This window comes from Puma concolor, chromosome A2 (genome assembly GCF_028749965.1).
Source record: "Puma concolor isolate L17-30 chromosome A2, mPumCon1.1.hap2, whole genome shotgun sequence".
In the NCBI taxonomy this organism is placed as follows: Eukaryota; Metazoa; Chordata; class Mammalia; order Carnivora; family Felidae; genus Puma; species Puma concolor.
The window spans coordinates 122,985,862-123,010,487 of NC_141668.1; positions in this window are offsets into that span (position 1 = coordinate 122,985,862).

The following is a 24,626-nucleotide window of genomic DNA, read 5'->3' on the forward strand; positions in this document are numbered from 1 at the left end:
AGATATGGGTTTAGAGTCATTGTGATGTCTGTATGTTTTATGCTTGTAGTGATGTCTCTGGTACTTTGTCTCACAGGGTCCCCCTTAGGATCTCTTGTAGGGCTGGTTTAGTGGTGACAAATTCCTTCAGTTTTTGTTTGTTTGGGAAGACCTTTATCTCTCCTTCTATTCTAAATGACAGACTTTCTGGATAAAGGATTCTCGGCTGCATATTTTTTCTGTCTAGCACCCTGAAAATCTCGTGCCAATTCTTTCTGGCCTGCCAAGTTTCAAAAGAGAGATCAGTCACGAGTCTTATAGGTCTCCCTTTATATGTGAGGGCACGTTTACCCCTTGCTGCTTTCAGAATTTTCTCTTTATCCTTGTATTTTGCCAGTTTCACTATGATATGTCGTGCAGAAGATCGATTCAAGTTACGTCTGAAGGGAGTTCTCTGTGCCTCTTGGATTTCAATGCCTTTTTCCTTCCCCACTTCAGGGAAGTTCTCAGCTATTATTTCTTCAAGTACCCCTTCAGCACCTTTCCCTCTCTCTTCCTCCTCTGGGATACCAATGATGCGTATATTATTTCTTTTTAGTGTATCACTTAGTTCTCTAATTTTCCCCTCATATTCCTGGATTTTTTTATCTCTCTTTTTCTCAGCTTCCTCTTTTTCCATAACTTTATCTTCTAGTTCACCTATTCTCTCCTCTGCCTCTTCAATCCGAGCCGTGGTGGTTTCCATTTTGTTATGCATTTCGTTTAAAGCGTTTTTCAGCTCCTCGTGACTGTTCCTTAGTCCCTTGATCTCTGTAGCAAGAGATTCTCTGCTGTCAGCTATACTGTTTTCAAGCCCAGCGATTAATTTTATGACTATTATTCTAAATTCACTTTCTGTTATATTATTTAAATCCTTTTTGATCAGCTCATTAGCTGTTGTTATTTCCTGGAGATTCTTCTGAGGGGAATTCTTCCGCTTGGTCATTTTGGATAGTCCCTGGCGTGGTGAGGACCTGCAGGGCACTTCCCCTGTGCTGTGGTGTATAACTGGAGTTGGTGGGCGGAGCCGCAGTCAGACCTGATGTCTGCCCCCAGCCCACCGCTGGGGCCACAGTCAGACTGGTGTGTGCCTTCTCTTCCCCTCTCCTAGGGGCGGGATTCACTGCGGGGTGGGGTGGCCTGTCTGGGCTACTTGCACACTGCCAGGCTTGTGATGCTGGGGATCTGGCGTCTTAGCTGGGGTGGGTAGGCAAGGTGCACAGGGGCAGGAGGGGCAGGCTTAGCTTGCTTCTCCTTAGGTGATCCACTTCAGGAGGGGCCCTGTGGCAGCAGGAGGGAGTCAGATCCGCTGTCGGAGGTTTGTCTCTGCAGAAGCGCAGAGTTGGGTGTTTGCGCGGAGCGAGCAAGTTCCCTGGCAGGAACTGGTTCTCTTTGGGATTTTGGCTGGGGGATGGGCGGGGGAGATGGCGCTGGCGAGGGCCTTTGTTCCCCACCAAACTGAATTCTGTCGTCCGGGGGCTCAGCAGCTCTCCTTCCCTTTGTCCTCCAGCCTTCCCGCTTTCTGAGCAGAGCTGTTAACTTATGACCTCCCAGACGCTAAGTCGCGCTTGCTGTCGGAACACAGTCCGTCAGGCCCCTCCGCTTTTTGCAAGCCAGACTCGGGGGCTCTGCTTGGCCGGCGAGCCGCCCCTCCGCCCCGGCTCCCTCCCGCCAGTCCGTGGAGCGCGCACCGCCTCGCCGCCCTTCCTACCCTCTTCCGTGGGCCTCTCGTCTGCGCTTGGCTCCGGCGACTCCGTTCTGCTAATCCTCTGGTGGTTTTCTGGGTTATTTAGGCAGGTGTAGGTGGAATCTAAGTGATCAGCAGGAAGCGCGGTGAGCCCAGCGTCCTCCTACGCTGCCATCTTCCCTCTTCACACATCTGTTTTTAAAAGCTTTCTCCCTTCTATGATTTTCCTCCTAAAGGTAGTAATTTTTCTCACTCACTGTTAAAACATCATTTTTACTGTGAAGATACAAATTAAGCATGACAACAACACAATAGAGATAGCTTCCTTTATGGGAGAAAGCTTTATAAGGTGTGCTTTTGGGGATACTGCAAACAGGACTGATCTCTCCCAATAACAATGAAAAAAAACCCATTCCACTTAATGGCCAGTCAACATTTGTTAGGGGAAATGCCAAACCCTTTTATTCTAACATAAGCAAGATATGCATATATTCATAAATATGTATGTGTATATCTATCTATATAGGTGTATATATATATATCTATATAAGTAGATAGATATACACACTCATATATATGTGTATATATATACTACATATAGTTTACATATATATTCATAAGTATACATATCTACATGAATACATATATACAAGTGTATATTTATGTATATAAACATATATATTATATACACACTATAGACACATATATATTCTTTTTTTAATATAAATTCAAGTTAGTTAATATATAGTGAGTATTGATTTCAGAAGTAGTTAATGATTCATCACTTACATATGACACGCAGTGCTTGTCCCAACAAGTGCCCTCCTTAATGCCCATTGCCCATTTAACTCCTCCCCCACCCACCTGCTGCTGTAAACAATGGGGTGCATGTACCCCTATGAATCAGCACTCCTGTATCCTTTGGGTAAATATCGAGTAGGGCAATTGCTGGGTCGTAGGGTAGTTCTATTTTTAAATGTTTGAGGAACCTCCATACTGCTTTTCAGAGTGGTTGCTACAGTTTGCATTCCCACCAACAATGCAAAAGAGGTCCCCTTTCTCCACATATTTGCCAACATCTGTTGTTGCCTGAGTTGTTAACGTTAGCCCTTCTGACAGGTGTGAAATGGTATCTCATTGTGGTTTTGATTTGTATTTCCCTGGTGATGAGTGATGTTGAGCAGCTTTTCATGTGTCTGTTAGCTGTCTGGATGTTTTCTTTGGAAAAGTGTCTATTCATGTCTTCTGCCCATTTCTTCACCGGACTATTTGTTTTTTTGGTGTTGAATTTGGGCATATATATATATATATATATATATTCTACAAGAAGGAAAACTGGTTAGAATGAAATCTATCCCCCACACTCCTACCTCCAGTATCTGCTACATTGCATATAATATTTCATGCAATCCTCACAACAGTTTATTAGAAATAGATACTATCATTATCCCCATTTATAGAGGAGGAACATAAAATAAGAAAGGACGTTAAATAAGTTAAATAGTGAGGGTTAAATAAATTACTGCGGGTCATATCAATAGCAATCATCAGGACTTGGTGTTGAAATTGGAAATATCTGATCCCAAAACTAATGTTCTGTTATCATCCGCATTCTTCTTTCAGGTTTTAATAGGTTTGGAGGTAAGGAGATAAATAATTCAAATATACTCAAGTCCCTATGAATACTCAGTATGTGTCTCAAATGGGGTAAAACTGGGGTATGTAGAAAAATTAGTAGAGATTAGAGGCTCTTAATAAAAGCCTATTGCAAACTTTTGCCTAGGGTTTGTTCATATTTGTGATCTCTTAATATAAACAGTTAAAATGGACAACATTACATAAGAATATGAGTATAAAAAAAACACAACATCATCATGCTTTGAGACTTTTTCAATACTTAGAGTGGATATATACAAGACATGTCAAAGCTTTATAAACAAGAGCAAAATAATAATGTAGGAAAGAAGGTTAAGTGCAGCCAAATCACTTTTTTCTCCCCTTTTAGTTATTCCATGTCCTGATTCAGTAACTCCTGGCATACTCTTTGGACATCAATTATGCATGTACAAGCAAAATGTCTCTGGCATCTACTCACAAAACAGCCTTCTTCTGTTTGGTTCTTTATAACATTTGGTGTATTATGAACATGAATAGTATACTTAGGAGAGAAAAGAAAAATTTTGTTTAAGAAAGAGAAGGGACAGTGTTTCTCATGTAGGGCTCTCAGTACTGGTTGCCAGGAAAGCAGATGAGAAAATGAAAAATGGCTGGAGAGCTTTTGTTGCAGAGCTGGGCCCAATTTATAATGAGGAAAAAGATAAATAAGTAAAACATACACACACACCATAGATTGCAAGAGCATTATAGTCCAGGGCACAATGTAGGTACAGAAAAAATTGAAACCAATAGGAAAGAAAAGTCCTCAAGAGTAATAGGAAGATCTAGGAGCCATACCAGGAATGACAAGAGAGGAAGGCAATAGGCAAATATGGAACACCAAGAGTGACGACAGAGAAATCAAGGACAAAGACTGGAGACACGTGTTAAGGAGAGACACGGGCACTCATATGAAAAATCCTATAGTTCTAATAGACAGTCTTTGTTTAGTTTTAGCTAGTTTGATGTGGGATGCCTGAGCTTGCTTTTGACCCTGTCCTTTGACTTAAAATGGGAAAAGAAAATAGAAGATATTTAAACAAACATTTACTTTCTATTCCCTCTCTCTTCAATTTTCAAAGTAATTTTTTTTACTAAAAACAGAAAATAAGTTTGGGGGTGCCTGGGTGGCTTAAATGGTTAAGCGTCCAGCTTCGGCTCAGGTCATGATCTCACAGTTCATGAGTCTGAGCCCCGAATCGGGCTCTGTGCTAACAGTTCAGAGCCTGGAACCTGCTTCAGATTCTGTGTCTCCTCTCTCTGCCCCTCCCACGCTTGTGATCTGCCTCTCTCTCTCAAAAATAAATTAAAAAACGTTAAAAAAAACCCACAATAGCAGCACTCTCAACAACAGCCAAATTATGGAAAGAGCCTAAATGTCCATCAACTGATGAATGGATAAAGAAATTGTGGTTTATATACACAATGGAGTACTACGTGGCAATGAGAAAGAATGAAATATGGCCCTTTGTAGCAACGTGGATGGAACTGGAGAGTGTGATGCTAAGTGAAATAAGCCATTCAGAGAAAAACAGATACCATATGTTTTCACTCTTATGTGGATCCTGAGAACAGTAACCCATGGGGGAGGGGAAGGAAAAAAAAAAAAAAAAAGAGGTTAGAGTGGGAGAGAGCCAAAGCATAAGAGACTCTTAAAAACTGAGAACAAACTGAGGGTTGATGGGGGGTGGGAGGGAGGGGAGGGTGGGTGATGGGTATCGAGGAGGGCACCGTTTAGGATGAGCACTGTGTGTTGTATGGAAACCAATTTGACAATAAATTTCATATATTGAAAAAAAAAAAAGAAAGAAATTAAAAATCTAAAAAAAAAAAAACCACAAAGAAAATAAGTTTGAAAAATGGGCCATCAAGTATTGCTCAATTTTCATTCCTGAACATGAAATTAATTTGATTTGAATTATGTACCTAACATATGCCAGGCACTTTTGTAAATAACTTTAAGAGAATTATTTAATTCTGAAACAACATTAATTCTGAGGATGTGAAGAACAAAATTGACAAGGAGTTGATCACTGTTTAAACTAGGCAAGGGGCAGATGGACATATGTTAGATCTTTCTCTTTAATTTTATATATGTTTAAAATTTTCCGAACTTAAAAAAGTAAATGCTAAAAAAGCAACCTTAGTTATAAGTTCTTAGCTCCATTATACTGATGAGACAATTGAATTAGAAAGACTTTAAATGTCTTAGCCATGATCAAAAATAAGGAATGAGTGATATATAGGTGGAATTTAGACCCAAGTCTCACTGGTTTCAGAATAAAAAGTTCTAAAACCACAGCAGCAATAACAGCACCAAATGCAAATGCTCAGCTATAAACCATTAGACAGTTTCCACCTCAAAATTCTCATATCAAGTCACAGCATAGGAGAGAGTAGGTACAGAAAACAAAGACATTCAGTTCCTCTCTAGATAATGTGAAAACAGTATATTGATATCAGATTAAACAATATTTGTCCCATGACATAAGTTTTATTGGATATGCAGTGAATAAATAAGTTTTGGTCAATAGTGACATCAACATGAGTCTCTCATTCTCCAAAATTTGAATTACTGTTTCACAGATCCCAAAGTAGGGAGTTTGGAGTGCAAACTCGAGTCTGGTAGACCTGAATTTGAATCCTTTGTCTATCATTATAGTGCTCTGAACTTGGTAAACATATACTAAACTTAAACGTAAGCCCATTTGCAAAATGGGGACAATAAAGACTAAGCACAGAGGGTCATGATGGACAGCTTAATAAAATGTGAGTAAAGTACTTAGCAAGGAATGCAGACCATAGTCCATAACAACAACGTGAACAGTTATTGACTATTACTATGAATATAGACACAGTACTGCAGGCTCAGTGAAGTCTCCCAGAGGGTTCAATATTTTAATGGGGTCTAAAAGATTGCAAAGAATTTGATTAGTGAGGAAAGAAAAAGAGGTGGCCATTTTATAAGAGGAAATATCAAGTGATATAGGTGATAAAAAGATGGTGTGTAACTCACATGACAGGCAGTAAGAGATGGGGAAACACACACAAAAAAAAACAACAGTTCAAGAAGAAAAAGAGAAACCTCACCAATAAAGGATTATATCTGATCATTGAGTGATTTCCCAAAAAATTTCTGAAAATCCTTACTGAATGTTGAGCATTATTAATTACCACTCATTAACTCATCTAAGGGATACACAGGATATAAGGCCTGCCAATGAAAAGGAAGTCTTCTCTGATTTTTTGTCAAAAAATTCCTTTAAACGAAATGGCACTTATCTTCTCAATCGAATTGTGAATTTCTTTAAGGAAATAAACTACATTCCTTTTATGACCCACAGAAGCTAGTATGCACTAATGAATAAACACTGATTAGCAGATTAGCAAGAGAAGAAGGGAAGCATGCTGCTAGAATGGTCACACAGGGTCAACCAAACATCTCCAGGGCTGGAAAGTGTTTTCCCAAAGAACTTGCTATGCATGCAGCCTTACAAATCAAATGGGAAAAAGTCAGGTTTAACTTGTAGAAAGCCAAGGCAACAAGATGGGTATAAATATAACAAAATTGAAATGAAGAAAAGCCACAACTCCCAAAGCTACAGAAGCAGTCAGATGATAAGCACTGAAAGTCATCAACATTAGTTCCCCTTGAAATAACTGCGTAAAAACATCAAAGACGTGTGCAGAAATGTTTTTGTGCTCAGTTTAAAAAAATGTTATTTCTTGAAGACAGTAATTTTGTGCAATTTCATTATAGAAGGGACCAGCTTTAAAACAGAATTTCTTGGACAAATTTTAGTACTAAAACATAGCCAAGAAAAGACTAAAGGTATGTGTTGCCTAGAGGTGTCTTGTACGGGGATGGTCAGCAGTGCCAGAGAAGAACATCTATAGAGGAGCAAGGTTAAGAAAAATTCCTTGAAATTGATCAGGAAAAATGAACTTCAGCATCACTCACAGAAAAACACAACAATCAGAAAGTACTGGTGGGGGAAGAAAAGAGGAAACTTGCTTCACAGTCTCTCCTTTTACAAAAAAAAATTACTTAAAAAAATAAATTATTCTCTTTTAACTGACAGTCTCTTACATGTCTAACATTATCAAGTGTGGTAAATTAGCTTTCCATATCCCCTATTATTACTCTTTCTAGTGACTGAGCTGTGGTTTTAAAAGGGAATGGAATAAAAAAAATTGTGATGTCAGTCTATATGCAAAAATTTCAATATGTCTTCAAATAGAGGGCAATGTCAGAAACATAGCTTTCCCAGTTCAAAAATCTTAACATAGGAGAAGGAATTTATGTATCAACTCTTTCATTAAAAAGGGAGGAAATTTCATTCCACATTATAAAAGACAGCTTTCTCCCACCTTTGGGAAAAAAGGTCATCATTTCGAAACCTGGGAAAACATAAATGATCAATGGAAAAGTATACAAAAAGGAATTAACAACTATATTTAGGCATTGTACAAATCACTTAAGAAAAGGTGAAAAAGGCTTTCAAAATGAATAAAATTTAGTTCTAGAATTCTCTACATAAGTTCAAATTAAAAGTGGAAAAAATTTTTTAAAAAGATATGAAGTTGGAAAAAAATGACAAAAAAACATGCTTTTTAATGTTACACAAAAAGCCAGAAAGAAGTTAGTTCTGCTTTTGATGTGTAATCATGAGCATGACAAAAATAAGTAAATCAATAGAAGGTCTTGTCAATTAAGTTCAATACAATTTAGCACTGGGCCAATGAAAAAAACAATATAAAGTGCACCTGTGAGGTTTCTTGAACTGTAACTATGAACTGGGGCTGTGAATTGCTGAACATGATTAAATTGCTAAAGATATCAATTGTCTGACACATTTAAAATAAAAAGAGTCAAAATCCTACAAACTGGAAAATTAGTAATGGGTCTTTAGAACCACCTGGATATTTTCCTCATAATACATAAATATGTGATGTTCAGATAATGTATATCATGAGAAATGTCAAAGCAGGGACCAACTTTGACAACAGGAAAAATACTGAAGAACTATGCTATTAAAAATGATAAAACCGGGGCGCCTGGGTGGCGCAGTCGGTTGAGCGTCCGACTTCAGCCAGGTCACGATCTCGCGGTCCGTGAGTTTGAGCCCCGCGTCGGGCTCTGGGCTGATGGCTCGGAGCCTGGAGCCTGCTTCCGATTCTGTGTCTCCCTCTCTCTCTGCCCCTCCCCCGTTCATGCTCTGTCTCTCTCTGTCCCAAAAATAAATAAACGTTGAAAAAAAAAATGAAAAAAAAAAAATGATAAAACCAAAACCAGTTATTTAGTAATAGGCATATTTTGATCTTATGCCAACAACTATATTCATTAGATACTTAGGCCAACCAAATTCATATCATTATAACAAATTTATGCCAAGTACATCCAGGCTTTTACATGAGGTAAGCAATAGTGAAACACCCTATTTCTCATGCTGTATGTCTTTGAAAGCATGCCTTGATTTCCCCACTTCTTCCCTGGTGTGCTCCGACTCTAGGTGATTCGTAGCCAGGCCAGTAGGACATGATAGGCCAATGCTCTGTAAAGGTATGTAAAGCAATTATGTAATAACTCAATAAATTAATGATCTCAAACAGCATAGTCCATTGATGCACACTACATTACACCCACATTTATGGCAGAAACATGAATTACTGCCTTGCAATCACTTACTGTTTTAATTTTTTCTAAGCCATCTATATTCAATGTCTGTTAGTATATAAAAATAATTCAATGATACAAAAATGCTAACCATTTAAACAGAACATTTTCAGCTGAAAGCTATTCTCAACTGATTGTAAAGGTACTTTTTTCTAAAAATTTTTCAAACAAAATATAATTTTTTCCCAGAACTGGTTATCATTGAAAGGAAATGCATACATTGCATATAATGTAGCTGACCAGACACTAATCATATGCCATAATATGTTACATAGTAGTCGAATACTATACTGCATCCTAATCATAAACCATAATGTAATTTATATTAACATCCAAAGACATAAATGAAGATTTTTACACCTGTAATGTGATAGAAGTCTATTTTTTTTTCTGACATCATATTTGACATTGTAGAAGAAAAATCAGATAACGAGAAAACATGGGGTGCCTGGGTGGCTCGGTTGATTAAGTGTCTGACTTCAGCTCAGGTCATGATCTCATGGCTAGTGAGTTCAAGCCCTGCATCAGGCTCTGTGCTGACAGCTCAGAGCCTAGAACTTGCTTCAGATTCTGTGTCCCTCTCTCTTTGCTCTTCCCCTGCTCATGTTCTCTCTCTCTCAAGAATAAATAATCTTTGAAAAATTTAAAAAAAGAGAGAGAAAATATAATAAAGAATTTCCTTGAATATATAGTCTAGTTTTACTCTGCTAACCAATGATTAGCTAATTGATGTTTGAAGCAATTTATATACTTTTTAAATTTTTTAATATTTATTTTTGTGTGAGAGAGATAGAGCATGGGGGAGGGGTCGAGAGAGAGGGAGACACCAATTCCAAAGCAGGCTCCAGGCTCTGAGCTGTCAGCACAGAGCCTGATGCAGGGCTCTAACTCATGGACTGCAAGATCATGACCTTAGCCAAAGTTGGACGCTGAACAAACTGAACCACCCAGGCACCCCTCTATTTTTTTTTAAATAAAAATGTTCTTCTTTATTTTGAATATAGGAATTTTAGAAGTGATTAAAAACAACTTTTAATTACTCATGTGTATTTTTGTGAACCATGGCAATGATTTTGATAGTTGAGGATGACAGGACAATAAAAAAGAAATACTCAGGTTTTAATGATAATACTTTTTCTACTGCTCAAGAACAGGGATGTATTTGTGCCTCTCTTTCTATTTATCTCTCTATCTCTCTACCTATCTATTTATGGAGATAGAGGAGGGCAATTACCAATGCCCTTCTTGACAATTTTACTTACATCTTGTCATGTAAGAGACAATATTTCCATTTAAATCAAATTATCTTAAATAAGTGCAATTTCTAAACATGTTCACCTTGTAGGAAGAAATTACCCTGAGTATATGAGCTTAAAAGTTAGTTACAACTCAATGTTTCTAGTTATTTTGCAGTCAAATTTCAAGATCAAACATTTCAAATTAACTAAAAATTCTCTATGCCAAGATCTCTCTAGTTCATTTTAGATGAAGAAATGCAATATGATCAACAAATTAAATACCCTCTCAGAGTTACATAATATAATGTGGTTTCCTTATTCTAGTCCTTTATTGTGATGTTAATCTCATCATGGCCAAAATATGTGTTTATTATATTACCACTGTCATAATAAATAACTTACAATTCTTTATTGTAGCTCTTAAAACTATATAATATTTCATTAATATTTCACATTGTTATTTCAAGAAATAATTTATGAAGAATTATATCTCAAAAGGTACAAGTAATAAAATATTTTTCAGCATCATAAGCACAAAACACTTCCTGTAGATTATGATAGTCACAATGGCACCTTTTATCTACCTGTGTCATATGCCATATTGAGTGAGGAAGACAGGTGGAGTGGCCTAGGAGATTGAGAACATAGTCAAACATCATCTGAATGGGTTTTCAACTGCTTAAGTATTTACACAATGACAAAGTTTGAATAACATAACAGCATTAGTATTCAATAAAAGCAGATACATGTAGATCCTGTATTTGAATGAGTGAATAGAATATAAAAAACTCTCCAAAGGTTCTGAAAAATCAAGATACTTTGTGATGACTTAATAATATAATAACCTTTTGCAAGGCAGAGTGGAGACTGAATCATCAGAGAATGAAGGACACAGTAACAAATTTAAAATCATGAGTAAACTCAACAAAAATATTTTTTATTCCAAAGAAATAATGGATAATAGTTGCTTCTGTATGTATAAAGTTGAATTTCATGCATGGAAATGTTGAAATTAAAAAGTCTTACATCTGCCCTACTTAACTTGGGTAGTCATTTTGCATGTATAAATTCCCACAGACCTTGCTATACATTTTTGTCATGTAATAGCCATGACACATTGTTCCAAACTATGAAATTTCTCTTAAAGAGTACATTATCATTTTTTGAAAAAAAGTCAATGTTGGAGGAGTGCTGTCACCAAGATGGCAGTATAGGCCATTCCTGACTGTGGTCCTCTTCCTCACAAGAAGAACAACTAACAATTCAGGGACAAGATGAGAATAAGAGAATCCTAGAACACAAAGGTGAGAATGAAGCACTCTCCCCTGCACCACAGAGACCAAGACAGACTTCACTAGAAGGGTAAGAAAAACAACTACACGCTGACCACATTTCTCCCCACCCAGACCAGTGAAGCACATCACAGTGATGTCTTCCCTGAGCCTATGCCTACAGTTCTTCCAGTGGAAAAAGAGAGCCCAGGAGTGACAACCAGCTGCCCAATTTTGTGGGAGTCACTACTCTGATTTTGCCCCATGGGAATCACAGAGGAATATGCAGGGCTAAACAACTAGGAATCTGACTGTTGAAAAAGTCAGATTGAAAGGGGGAGGGGTTTCCAGCAACCAGACTCAGATCAAATTCCTACCTGCAGAGCCCAGGTGGTAGTACCAACCAGTGGTTTTGCTCATCTGCAGAACCATGTTGTGGTTACTGTCAGACCAAGGAATTAGGTAGGTTGAAGGCCCATCTAATTTGCATCCCCAGATGAGGAGTTTTGCCTACCCTGGAGTCTGGTCTGTCCATGCCCAAGAGAATATCCTCCACCCACTGTGGTTTTGGACCTCCTGTTGGCCAGAAGGCCTGTTCAGAAAAATTTGAGAGTTGCCTGAAATGGTCCCTCCCCATCTCACTAAGGCAGGAACCTGAGTCATAGTCCCACCTATTGTGGAGGATGGTCCCTAGCCCCATCTGACAGGAAGGGTTGGCAAGAACACCCTGAAGCTGCATAACCCAGCAACTGTTGAGCTGAGAAGCAGCTGGGCAGAACTCATTACCCCAAAGCAACACAGTTTAGCTCTTGGAACACAGTTTAGCTTGAGTCAAGACCACAAACTAAGAGAATTAGCAGCCTTAGAGCTGCTGTTCCTGCTATGCCAGAGTTAGAAAAATGAATTCATAGCTCCACTTATTACCTAATAGAGCCTTTAGATTACCTGACCAGGGAACCTCTCCAGAGCACATGTGAAGTTGTATAGACAATCCAACAACTCTGCTCATATTGGCACTGGAATAGGGCATGGTTTTCACTGTCTACAGAGAAAAAAATGTTCTCATATAACCAGGATATTTAGTATACATTCTAGCCTGATTTTTGTCGTTTTGCAACCAGCCATGAAGGCCTTAGGTCCTGTCCTGCTGCCCTGCCAGGGAAGATAATCCATACCCGTGACTGAATATAATATCTAGCCCCAAATAACTAGTAAGTCATACCAAAGAATCCAGGTAACATGAAGTCCATCCTACAGCCTCACTTGGGCAGGGAACAAAGCCAGCAGTCCTACCAGCTCTTCTCAGCCAGTGGAACATCCGCCATCCAATTGCCAGAGTTCAAACAGTTGCTTTACTCAAAAACAGACCCTAATGGCAAACCGTATCTTCCCAAGAACATTACCAGAAGACACATTCATAAACTGAAACTGAGCTGAATGGTGAAGAACTATTTCTGCCAAAGTGAATCTTCAAAGTCTGGAAGAAGAGCTCGGTTACTCAAATGCAGAGACATCAATGAAAGAAATCAAGGATCATAGAAAAGCTGATAAATATGATACCACCAAAGGAAATTAATAAAGCTCAAATAACTGATACTAAAGAAATAGAGATCTATGAACAGCCAGACAAAGACTCCAGAATAATCATCTTATTTAGTAAACTGCAAGAACACAAAGAAAGACAACTAAACAAAATTAAAAAAATAATGTATGAATTAAATGAGAATTTCAACAAAGAGAAAGACACAACTTAAAAAAAACACTGAAGGTGGCTCAGTTGGTTAAGTGTCTGACTCTTGATCTTGGCTCAGGTCATCATCTCATGGTTTGTGAGTTCAAGCCCCACATCAGGCAGTGTGCTGACAGCATGGAGTCTGTTGGGATCCTTTCTCTCTCTCTCTCTCTCTCTCTCTCTGTCTGCCCATCCCCTACTCTGTCTCTCTCTCAAAATAAATAAATAAACTTAAAAAAATAGTGAAATCCTTGAACTGAAAAATTCAATAATTGAACTGAAGAATTCAATGGAAACCTTCAAAATCAGACTTGACCATGCAGAAGAAAAAAATCAGTAGATAGGACATTTGAAATTATCCAGTCAGAATAGTAAAAAGAAAAATGAATAAAAAAGAGTGAAGAAAGCCTATGGGAATTAAGGGACACCATAAAAAGAAAGAATATTCTTGGGGCACCTGGGTGGGTCAGTCAGATAAGTGTCAGACTCTTGATTTTGGCTCAGGTCATACTCATGGTTTGTAAGACCAAGCCCACATTGTACTCTGCTGCACTGACAGTTCAGAGCCTGCTTGAGATTCTCTCTCTCCCTCTCTCTCTCTGCTCCTCCCTTGCTCACGTACTCTCTCTCTCTCAAAACAAAACAAAACAAAATATTAAAAAAAGAAAGAATATTCTTATGATGGGGATTCAAGAAGATGAGAGAGAGAAAGGGACAGAAAGTAGATTTAAAGCAGTAATGGCTGAAAACTTCCCAAACCTTGAGGGAGAAATGGACATCCAATTCTAAGAGGCCCAGATGACTTCAACAGGTTGAAACTGAACAGGGCTACACCAAGATACATTATAACTAAATTGTCTAAAGTCAAAGACAAAGCAAGAATTTTGAAAGCAGCAAGAAAAGAGAGAATTTACATACATAGGAATTCCCATAAAACCATTTATAAACAGAAATTTTACTGGCCAGAAGACAATGGGATGATACATTCAAAATATTAAAATTGAAAAAAAGTCAATGAAGAACATTGTACCTGGTGAAGAGATTCTTCAGACATGAAGGAGGGATAAAGACTTTTCCAAATAAACAAAAGCTGAGATGAAACATTACTACTAGACTTACTTTACAAGAAATGCCAAAGGGAGTTTTTGAGTGGAAATAAAAGAATGCTAAGAGCATAAGAAGGCAGTATAAAACTCACTGGTAATATTGAACATATAGTCAAAGTTGGATTCTGTAATATGGTAATGGTAATGGTGGTGCATAATTCACTTACAACTCTAGTTTAAAAGTAAAAAGAAACATGGGGTGCCTGGGTGGCTCAGTCGGTTGAATGTCCGACTTCAGCTCAGGTCATGATCTCACAGCTCACGAGTTTGAGCCCTGCATCAGGCTCTGTGCTGGGAGCTCGGAGCCTGGAGCCTGGAGCCTGCTTCAGATTCTGTGTCTCCCCTCTCTCTTCCCCTAAACCACTTGCGTTCTGTCTCTGTCTCTCTCAAAAATAAAATACACATTAAAAAAAATTAAAAGTAAAAAGAAGCAAACATAGTAAAAATAACAATAACTATTAAAATCTATTATTAGTTACACAATATAAAAAATAAGGAATTTATAAGACCAATACCCTAAAATGTGAGGGGAATGAGAAGTAAAGTGTGAAGCTTAGGAATTCTGTTGAAGTTGTTATTAGGTTAGAATAGGGTGTTATAATTTTAATATGTTTCATGCCAGCGTCACAGTAAACCATAAGAGAAAAACCTATAGGAATCACACAAATAACATGATAATGAAGTCAAAGCATGCTGATACCACAAGACATCAAAGCACACAAAAAAAGATAGCAGGATAAGAAACAAGGAATAGTAGATATACTGAACAATCAGAAAATAATGAACAAATGGCAATAATAAGTCTTTACTTAACAATAATTACTTTAAATATAAACAGACTAAATTACCCAATCAAAAAACAGAATGGCTGAATAGATTTTTTAAGAAATCAGAGAGAGAGAGAGAACCAATGATATGCTGCCTACAAGAGTCTCACTTCAACCTTAAAGACACACAGAGACTTAGAGTGAAGTAAAGGAAAAGGACATTTGAAACAAAGGTAACCAAAAAACAACAACAAACAAATAAACAAAAAGCAAAGAACAAAACAAGAAACAAACAAAAAAAATGAGACTCCAAAAAACAAAGAAAAGATAAACACAACTCCCCCCCCAAAAAAACAGGGGTAGCCATACTTACATTAAACAAAATAGACTTTAAACTAAAAATAACAAAATGAAACCAAACAAAAGGCCATGATATAATGATCAAGGGGTCAACCTATCAAGATAAAACAATTGTAAATATTTCTGCACCTCAGACTGGATAACGTAAATACATAAAATAAAAATTAACAGAGATAAAAGGAGAAGTAAACAGTAATACAATAATATTGGGGATTTAATACTCTCAAGAATGAACAGATCATTCACACAGAGAATCCATAAGGAAACAGAAGAATTGAACAATGCTATAGACTAAATTAACCTAACAGATATATGTAGAAAATTCTACCTAACAAGAGCAACATGCACATTCTTCCAAGTGCACATGGGGAATTTTCTTAACTATATTATATGTTAAGCCACAAAGTAAATTCTAGCAAATTCAAGATTTGTATCATACCAAGTATGACCATGATGGCATAAAACCAGAAATCAATGACAAGAGGAAAACTGGAAAATTCACAAACATATGGAAATTAACAGCGAATGGATCAAACAAGAAATTAAAGGGTAAATAAAAAATAATCTTGAGACAAAAGAAAATGGACCAGAATACCAAAACTTTTGGGATGCAAGAAAAGCAGTTCTGAGAGTAGAGCTCATAGCAATAAATGCATGCATCAAGAAACAGAAGAACCCAAATAAGCAAACTAGCTCCACATCTTTAGGAACTAGAAAAAGAAAACCAAGTCTAGCCTAAAGTTGACAGAAGGAAGAAAATAACAGACTTTAGAGCAAAAATTAATGAATACAGAACAGGAAGACAATAGAAAAGATTAACCAAAGTAAGAGTTTGTCCATTGGAAAGATAAACAGAGTTGACAATCCCATCTAAAGGATTTAACTAAGGATAAAAGAGAGAGGACTCAAATCAATAAACTGATTAATAAAAAAGGAGACATTACAGCTGATACCTCAGAAATACAAAGAATCATAGGAGGCTATTGTGAACAACTACCTGCTGTCAAGCAGGACATCCTAGCAGAAATTTAAAAATTCTTAAAAACATATAAAGTACAAAGACTGAATCAGGAAGAAATAAAAAGTCTTAATAGACCCATTACTAGTAAGGAGATTGAATCAGTAATCAATGAACAAAAGCCCATGACCAAAAGGCTTCAATGGTGAATTTTACCAAACATTTAAAGAATTAATGACAATACTCTCAAACTCTTTCAAAAAATAAAGAGGAGGGAACACTCCCAAACTCATTTTCTGAGGCAAGCATCACCTGGATACCAAAGACAGAAAACTACAATACCAGAAAAGATAAGTATACATCAATATTGCTGATGAATATTGATGTACCAATTCTCAATAAAATAGTGGTAAAATTCAGCAACACATTAAAAAGATTATTCATCATGATAAGGGGGATTTACACCTGGAATGCATAAATGGTTTGACATACACAAATCAGTGTGATACATCACATTAATAGAATTTAAAAAATCATATGACCATCTCAACAGACACAAAAAAGTCATTTGACAAAATTCAACCTCAATTCATGATAAAAGCTCTTAACAAATTAGGATCTAAAAGTAACATACCTCAATAGATAAAGGTCATATATGATAATCCCATAGCTAATATAATACTCAATGTTAAAAGGTTGAAAGCTTTCCCTCTTAGGTCAATAACAAGACAAGAGTGCCTACCCTCACCATCTCTATTCAATATAGTACTGGAAGCCCCTGCCAGAGCAAGCAGGTAAGAAAAAGAAATAAAAGAAAGGAAGAAGTAAAACTGATTCTATTTGCAGATGACATAATTTTATATATAGAAAATCCTAAAACCTCCCACCCCTAAATTGTAGACTTAAACAGTAAGTTCAGTGAAGTTGCAGAATACAAAATTAACATGCAAAAATCAGTAGTATTTCTATACACTAGAAATGAACTATATGAAAAAGAAATAAAGAGGGGCATCTGAGCGGCTCAGTCGGTTGAGCATCTGACTTCGGCTCAGGTCATGATCTCACAGCTCGTGAGTTCAAGCCCCACCTCGAGCTCTGTGCTGACAGCTCGGAGCCTGGAGCCTGGTTTGGATTTTGTGTCTCCCTCTGTCTCTGCCCCTCCCTCACTTGCACTCTGTCTCTGTTTCTCAAAAATAAACATTAAAATTTTTTTGAAAAAAAGAAATAAAGAAAATGAACCTATTAAATAGTATTAAGAAAAATACTTAGGAATAAGCTTAACCAAGGAGGTAAAAGTTCTCTACTCTGAAAATAACACAACGTCTATGAAACACATAAATGGAAAGGTATCCTGTGTTAATGGATCGGGAAAACTATTACTGCTAAAATGTCTATGCTATCAAAAACCAGCTATAACTTGGGGCGCCTGGGTGGCGCAGTCGATTAAGCGTCCGACTTCAGCCAGGTCACGATCTCGCGGTCCGTGAGTTCGAGCCCCGCGTCGGGCTCTGGGCTGATGGCTCAGAGCCTGGAGCCTGTTTCCGATTCTGTGTCTCCCTCTCTCTCTGCCCCTCGCCCGTTCATGCTCTGTCTCTCTCTGTCCCAAAAATAAATAAACGTTGAAAAAAAAAATTTAAATAAAAAAAACCCAGCTATAACTCAATGTAATCTCTATCAAGATTCCAATGGAATTTTTTACAGAAGTAAGATAAAAAAATCCAAAATTTATATGAAACCACAAAAGACCCTAAATAGCCAAAGCAATCCTGAAACAGAACAAAGTGAGAGGCATCAAGCTTGTTGATTTCAAGCTATACTGCAAAGCTCTAGTAATCAAAACAGTAGGATACAGTCATAAAAACAGACATATAGATCATTGGAACAGAATTGAGAGCCTAGAAATAAATTTAATCATATATGATAAACCAGTATTGACAAGGGAGTCAAGAATACTCAATGGAGAAAAGACAGTTCCTTCAATAAATGATGCTGGGAAAATTGAATATTCATATGTAAAAGAATGACACTAGTCCCCTATTTATACTACTTAAAACTGAGTAAAGCCTTAAATTTAAGACCTGAAACTATGAAACTCCTAGGAAAAAACAAAAGAGAAAATATCCTTGACATGGATCTTAGCAATGATTCTATTTTGGACACGATAGCTAAAGCACAAGCAACAAAATAAGCAAGTGGGAAGACACCAAACCAAAAAGCTTCTGCAAAACAAAAGAAATAATTAACAAAGTGAAAAGAGGCCCTACAGAATGGGAAAAAAAAAATATTTGCAAACCATTAGCTTGTAAGTGGTTAATATCTAAAATATATAAAGAACTCATACAACTCAATAGCAAAAAGCAAAAACCCAAAAAATCCAATTAAAAATGGTCAAAAGATCTGAATAGACATTTCTGAAAAAAGGCCAACAGTAAATTAAAAAATCTTCAACATTTTAGTCATTAGAAAAACGCAAATCAAAACCACAAGGAGATAGCACCTTATGTCTGTCAGAATGCGTATCATCAAAAAGACAAAAGGTAACAAATGCTGATAAGGATGTGGAGAAAAAGGGAACCCTTGTGTACCACTGGTGGGAATATAAATTGATGCAGCTCCTATGGAAAACAGCATGGAGGATACTCATAAAATTAAAAATAGAACTATCATATGATCCAGCAATTCTACTTCTGTGAATATACAAAGGAGACAAAAACACTAACTTGAAAAGATATCTGGACCCTCTTGTTCATTTAATATTATTTACAATAGCTATGTGCATTTTAAGTGTCCATTGATGGATGAATGGATAAAGAAAATGTGATATGTATGTTTAGTTAACATCCATATATATAACTCAGCCATAATAAAGAAAGAAACCATGTTGTGACTACATGAATGAACCCTGAAGGCATTATGATAAGTAAAATAAGTCAAAGACAAACACTGTATGATTTCAGTTATGTGTGGGATCTAAAACAAACAAACAAACAAAAATAAACCAAACAAACAAAAACAACCCAACAATTCATGGAAATAAAAATAGTATTGCATTTTTAAGAACTATTAATATGTCTACTAGCAACACTTTCAAGTGTATATTGTATTATTTTTTTTCAGCAGGGTCCTAAATTTCCACTAGACTTCTGAATATTATCATCCTAATACAATATTTCTTAATGTCTGTCATATATCTTCAGCATTATTAAGACCAAAACCTTAATGTTTATTGAAATCAGTGAGCTAAAATGAAGGCAGAGCTACATAATAGCCACCATTTGTACCAATTTTTTCAGGAAAGATACAATTCCATGAATATAGAACTAAATTAAAGTTTTATAACACCTGAATCTCTTTCAAATAACCAACTGACAAATTAGGGGAAAATTGTGTATGTGTATTTTTTAAAATTTATTTTAATGTTTATTTTCGAGAGAGAGACTGGGAGCTAGCAGAGGAGGGGCAGAGAGAGAGGGAGACACAGAATCTGAAGCAGACTCCAGGCTCTGAGAGCTGTCAGCACAGAGCCTGACGTGGGGCTTGAACTCATGAACTGTGAGATCATGACCTGAGACAAAGTTGGATGCTCAACCAACTGACCCACCCAGGTGCCCCGTGTACGTATATTTTAAACTACACACCCTAATTTTTGGATTAAAATGGGTAATCACTGCAAGAACCTCTCATGTTTGTGAGACTTCCAATTTCAATTAAAATTTCTACATTGCAGAGTATATTTTGTTCCTTTTATATATTAATTATATTGTATTTTTATATTATGGAAACATTCATTTGCCTTGTAGAAAACTTAGAAAATACAGATAAGTTCCTGACAAATAGAAAATTAGTCACATGTGATTTCACCATTCACAGCATATTTTAGGGTTGTTTCAGTTTCTGTAACATCTTAAGTACTTAATTTTGACATGCTTCTCTTTCCTGTCCCTAGTTTCACATTGCCTTCATTCCACTACTCTAGTAACAATGTGATTTTCATCACTGAGCTCTATTTCTTGTATTCCTCCTGCTCTTACCTCCTTGAGCTGATCTTTAAAAAGCAATCTAAGCTTTCCTCTCCTCCAGAAAGGCTGGGGGGGGGGGTGTCTTTCACTTTTCTGAGCCTCTTTCCTGCAATAACTGTCTCAAAGTCAATTCCAGTAAATTTTCTATGAAGCCATTCTGCTTATACTCCACCTCGATAGAAATGATCTACATGGAACTTGAGGTAGAGACCCTAATTTCATTCTCAATGTTCAACTTAATTTGAGAGACCTGGCCTCCACTTGAGGTCAGAGGCTTCTCACTGCTGCATACATTAAGCGGTTTTTACTCCTCCCTGAGATTAAGATTACTTCCGTCTCCCCAGTATTATCTTGGAAAGTTGTAGTGCTATTCTTGGATCTCTGAATAGCACTCTTCCTTAAATGGTCTGTGATGGTGTCCTGAAAGAACTTGCTGGCTCAAATCATGATGTTATTGATTAGTTTGTGGTAGCTAAAGGTTTACATGGTATTTTATAACTCATGTTGAAAGAACACAAAATCAGAAAACTTATATCCTGTTCAAAACTATAAAGAAACATAACCTCACTTAATTATTCTAGAATCCTATGAAGTCTATTAATATGTGTGTTTGTATGTATGTATGTATACTTTAAAGCTTATAAAGTACCCATTCAGCCATGTTCCTTTCATTGGAAAGTTCAAGGTAGCAATCTCAAGGTAAAAATAGTCAATATACTTTAACACGATTTTCAAGTATGTTATTCAGGTTTGCAAAGAATTGTGTAAATCTCTTTTAAAAATTATCAATATTACTTTGTAATGCTTCAAGTATCTGTTGATCTCTTTGATAAAGCCAATTTGAGAAGCATTGGTAAAAACTGAACAGTTACAGCCAACCCCTTGGACATCACTATAGTACTGTCATCAGTACTTTTACTTCAGAAAGAATCAAATAAGAGAAAGGATTAGAGAATCTTGTCTGATAGATTTCTGCCCTGCTTCTGGTACTAATTAACTAAAAAACTTTGGTCAGGTTTCAACACGTCTGTGTCTGCTTCTCCAATTATAAAATGAGGGAGATTGACCAAGTGAACTCTAAATCCCCTTCCATCCTTAGAAAGCTATGAGTCTGTGACTCTGTTTTCTACTATCCAGGAAACAAGCAATCAATATGTCAATCTTTAATTTCAAGTTCAAAATAAAAAATGGTTTATGGGATATGACACTCTTGTGCCCCATAGTGATTGTGTAGTACTGGATAAGTTATTAAGATAATCTTTTCAAAAGTCAGTGTCTTCACAGGTGAAATGAATATGATTTCATGGATCCTACCAACCTCATAGTGTTTTTATAACATTCTTAGAAGCAAAAATAGATATAAAGACACTATTAATTTTAGATTTCAACACAAATGACATCATATATATTAATATGCAGATGTATATCTTTCAAGTACGCACACAGTAGTACTTAGTATTTTTGCCTTACCTGGCAACATGCTTGCTGGTCAAGTGGCTGGTTACTATATTCTACCAGTTACCTATGGTTAAAGTTAACAGACAACACTAAATTGAGGCTTACTATGCCATGTAAAGATCTGAACAGAACAGAAGTTAAAATGGAAAGTTAGTGCCTGTGTGTATTAAATAAAGCTACCTGTTTACTCGCTCATGTTACTCCAGATGAATGAAGTGATGTGTGCAATTTTTGAGTCGAGTTCTTAAAAAGTTACTGCTTGCCTTCCATCCACTCTCTTTTTCCTCCTCCTGTTCTCTACAAAATCATTACAAATGGGTCAGCCCTGAGACTTACAGAGATGAAAGAATATGTGGTCACTCTGCATCCTTCAAATTTAGCTCTGGATCATCATGTGAGTGAAATAAACTTCTACGTTATTTAAGCCTCTGTATTCTGGGATGTCTTTGTTAAAGCAACTTAGCAGCACATTAATGCAGTTTGTCTACTGTCTTACATTAATTATTCATAGCACCCTCTTTCATGGCTCAAAAGTGTACTGGATTGGATGACAAATGGCATGGTCATCCCAGCTCTAAACACATAAGAGGTTATTATTATATTGTGAGTTCATTCTCCCAGCTTAAGAAATATTTTGCCCCAATAAGCACTGTCATTCAACTATACTGTTATAAAAAGTATTCTCACCTTTGAATAACCTGAAGGGCGAAGACTAATGCTTTTTTATGTTTTAAAAGAAACAGGAAAAACTCTACAAAGCCTTTGAAGATAAAGACTGAGGACAAAAAAGCAGCTCAGCACTATCCTTGTTCTTGAAAAACATGGCTTTCAAACCTGTATTGTCATCACAGAGTTGCAGTGGCTTTCAACTTGAAGATTACCTATCAAAAAAAAAAAAAAAAAAAAAAAAAAAAAAAAAAAGAAAGAAAGAAAAAAGAAAAGAAAAAGAAAGAAAAAAGAAAAGGAAAAAGAAAAAAACAACAAAACAAAACAACAAAACAAAAAAACACAAGGAAAGCTACCAATTCCACAGGGACAGCAAAGTTATAGCCAAGAGTTGACTAAGAAGAGCAAGGAAGGAGACCAGTCCTGGTCTGGGAGGAGGGGAGAAATTTTAAGTACTATATCCCTTTTGAGAACTGAAGTAAATAATTCTTCACATTTAAAAATTTCTCAGATTTCTTGAGCAGAAGGCAAAAATCCGACGATGCAAAGCTGCAAATCAGAACCGCGAACGAAATGTTGGAAGAGATTGAATTCAGTCCTGCTTTTGTTTCAGGATGTCTGAGAAATACCACTGTTCCCCTTCCTGGCCTGCAAAGCCCAGCTCCATCTGCCTAACACATCAGGACTAATCTCATCATACCTTTTGTTTTTGTTTTCCTCAGTCACTAGCAATCACAATAATTCTGGGGGTTTATTTCCATTTTCTCTCTATGCATCTCCTTTTCTGTGTTCTTCTCCTGCCAGTCTCTAATTCCCAAAATCTTTCTCCAGTTGTCCTGGAACTGAGGGTCAGATGTGAGCAGAAGCCTCTATATTCTCAACCTCTTTTCTGAACTTGACCCTCTTGCTCTACATCCTGACTCTCCTATGAGGATGCTACTTCCCTACAGTTGTCTTGGTTGGTGGCTTTTTTCTTCTATCCACATTCCTGCTTCTACCTGGAAATGTGCAAAGGTCCTTCTTGCTCCTCATTGCTGTTTTCAGACAGCTTCCTCCCTATTTCCTAAAAACATCCACAGATTTGAAGTTTCATCCATCAGACTACACTACCCACTACCCATCCTTTTCTTTTCTTTTAAAAAGATTATTTATTTTGAGAGAGAGAGAGAGAGAGAAGGAGGGAGGGAGAGAACGAGCTGGGGTGGGGCAGAGAGAGGATCTGAAGTGGGGTCTGTGCTAACAGCAGACTGGTGAGGGGCTCAAACTCATGAACTGTGAGATCGTGACCTGAGCCAAAGTCAGACACTTAACCAACTGAACCACCCAGGTGCCCTACCCATATTTTTCTTAGTCATTCCACAATGTTATCCCTTGGAGGTTTTATCACTTGGTTTACTGTCACTCTCTGAAAGTACCTTTCCCAATTCCCTGTGAATTAAGTAGCCTGTGAAAGATTCTTGTAGTTCCTTGCTTTCTCAATTCCTTGACTTCCTTTACTCTGGATTTTCTGTCCTTCCTAAACACAGTCTCTCACTCTCATTGATGTTTCTTGGGCTTAGTTACTGGTAGTAACTGCATTCCCCTGATGATATCAACTTAACCACATCATTTGGGAACTAACACCTATCTTGTTACTTTTTTATTTTTCCAGTGTTATTGAGATATAATTGACATAAAACACTGTGTCAGTTTAAGGTATATGATGTGTTGATTTGATATATTTATACATCGCAAAATCATAACCACCATAGCAGTAGCTAGTACCTCCATCATGTAACATAATCACAATTTCTTTTCTGTGGTTAGAACATTTCTGATGTTTTGAAATTTATGCCTACCATACACCTACTCCATCATTTCTGCCACTATAACCACAATCCTTTGAGTTTACCAACTTCTCATTCTCTGTGTATCCTCCTGTCCTTTCTTCTTTAATGAACCTAGTTAGAGTCCAGTATTAATTATTATACTAGTTCCTTTGCATTCATGCTCTCTGCTGCATTCCAGTTGTTA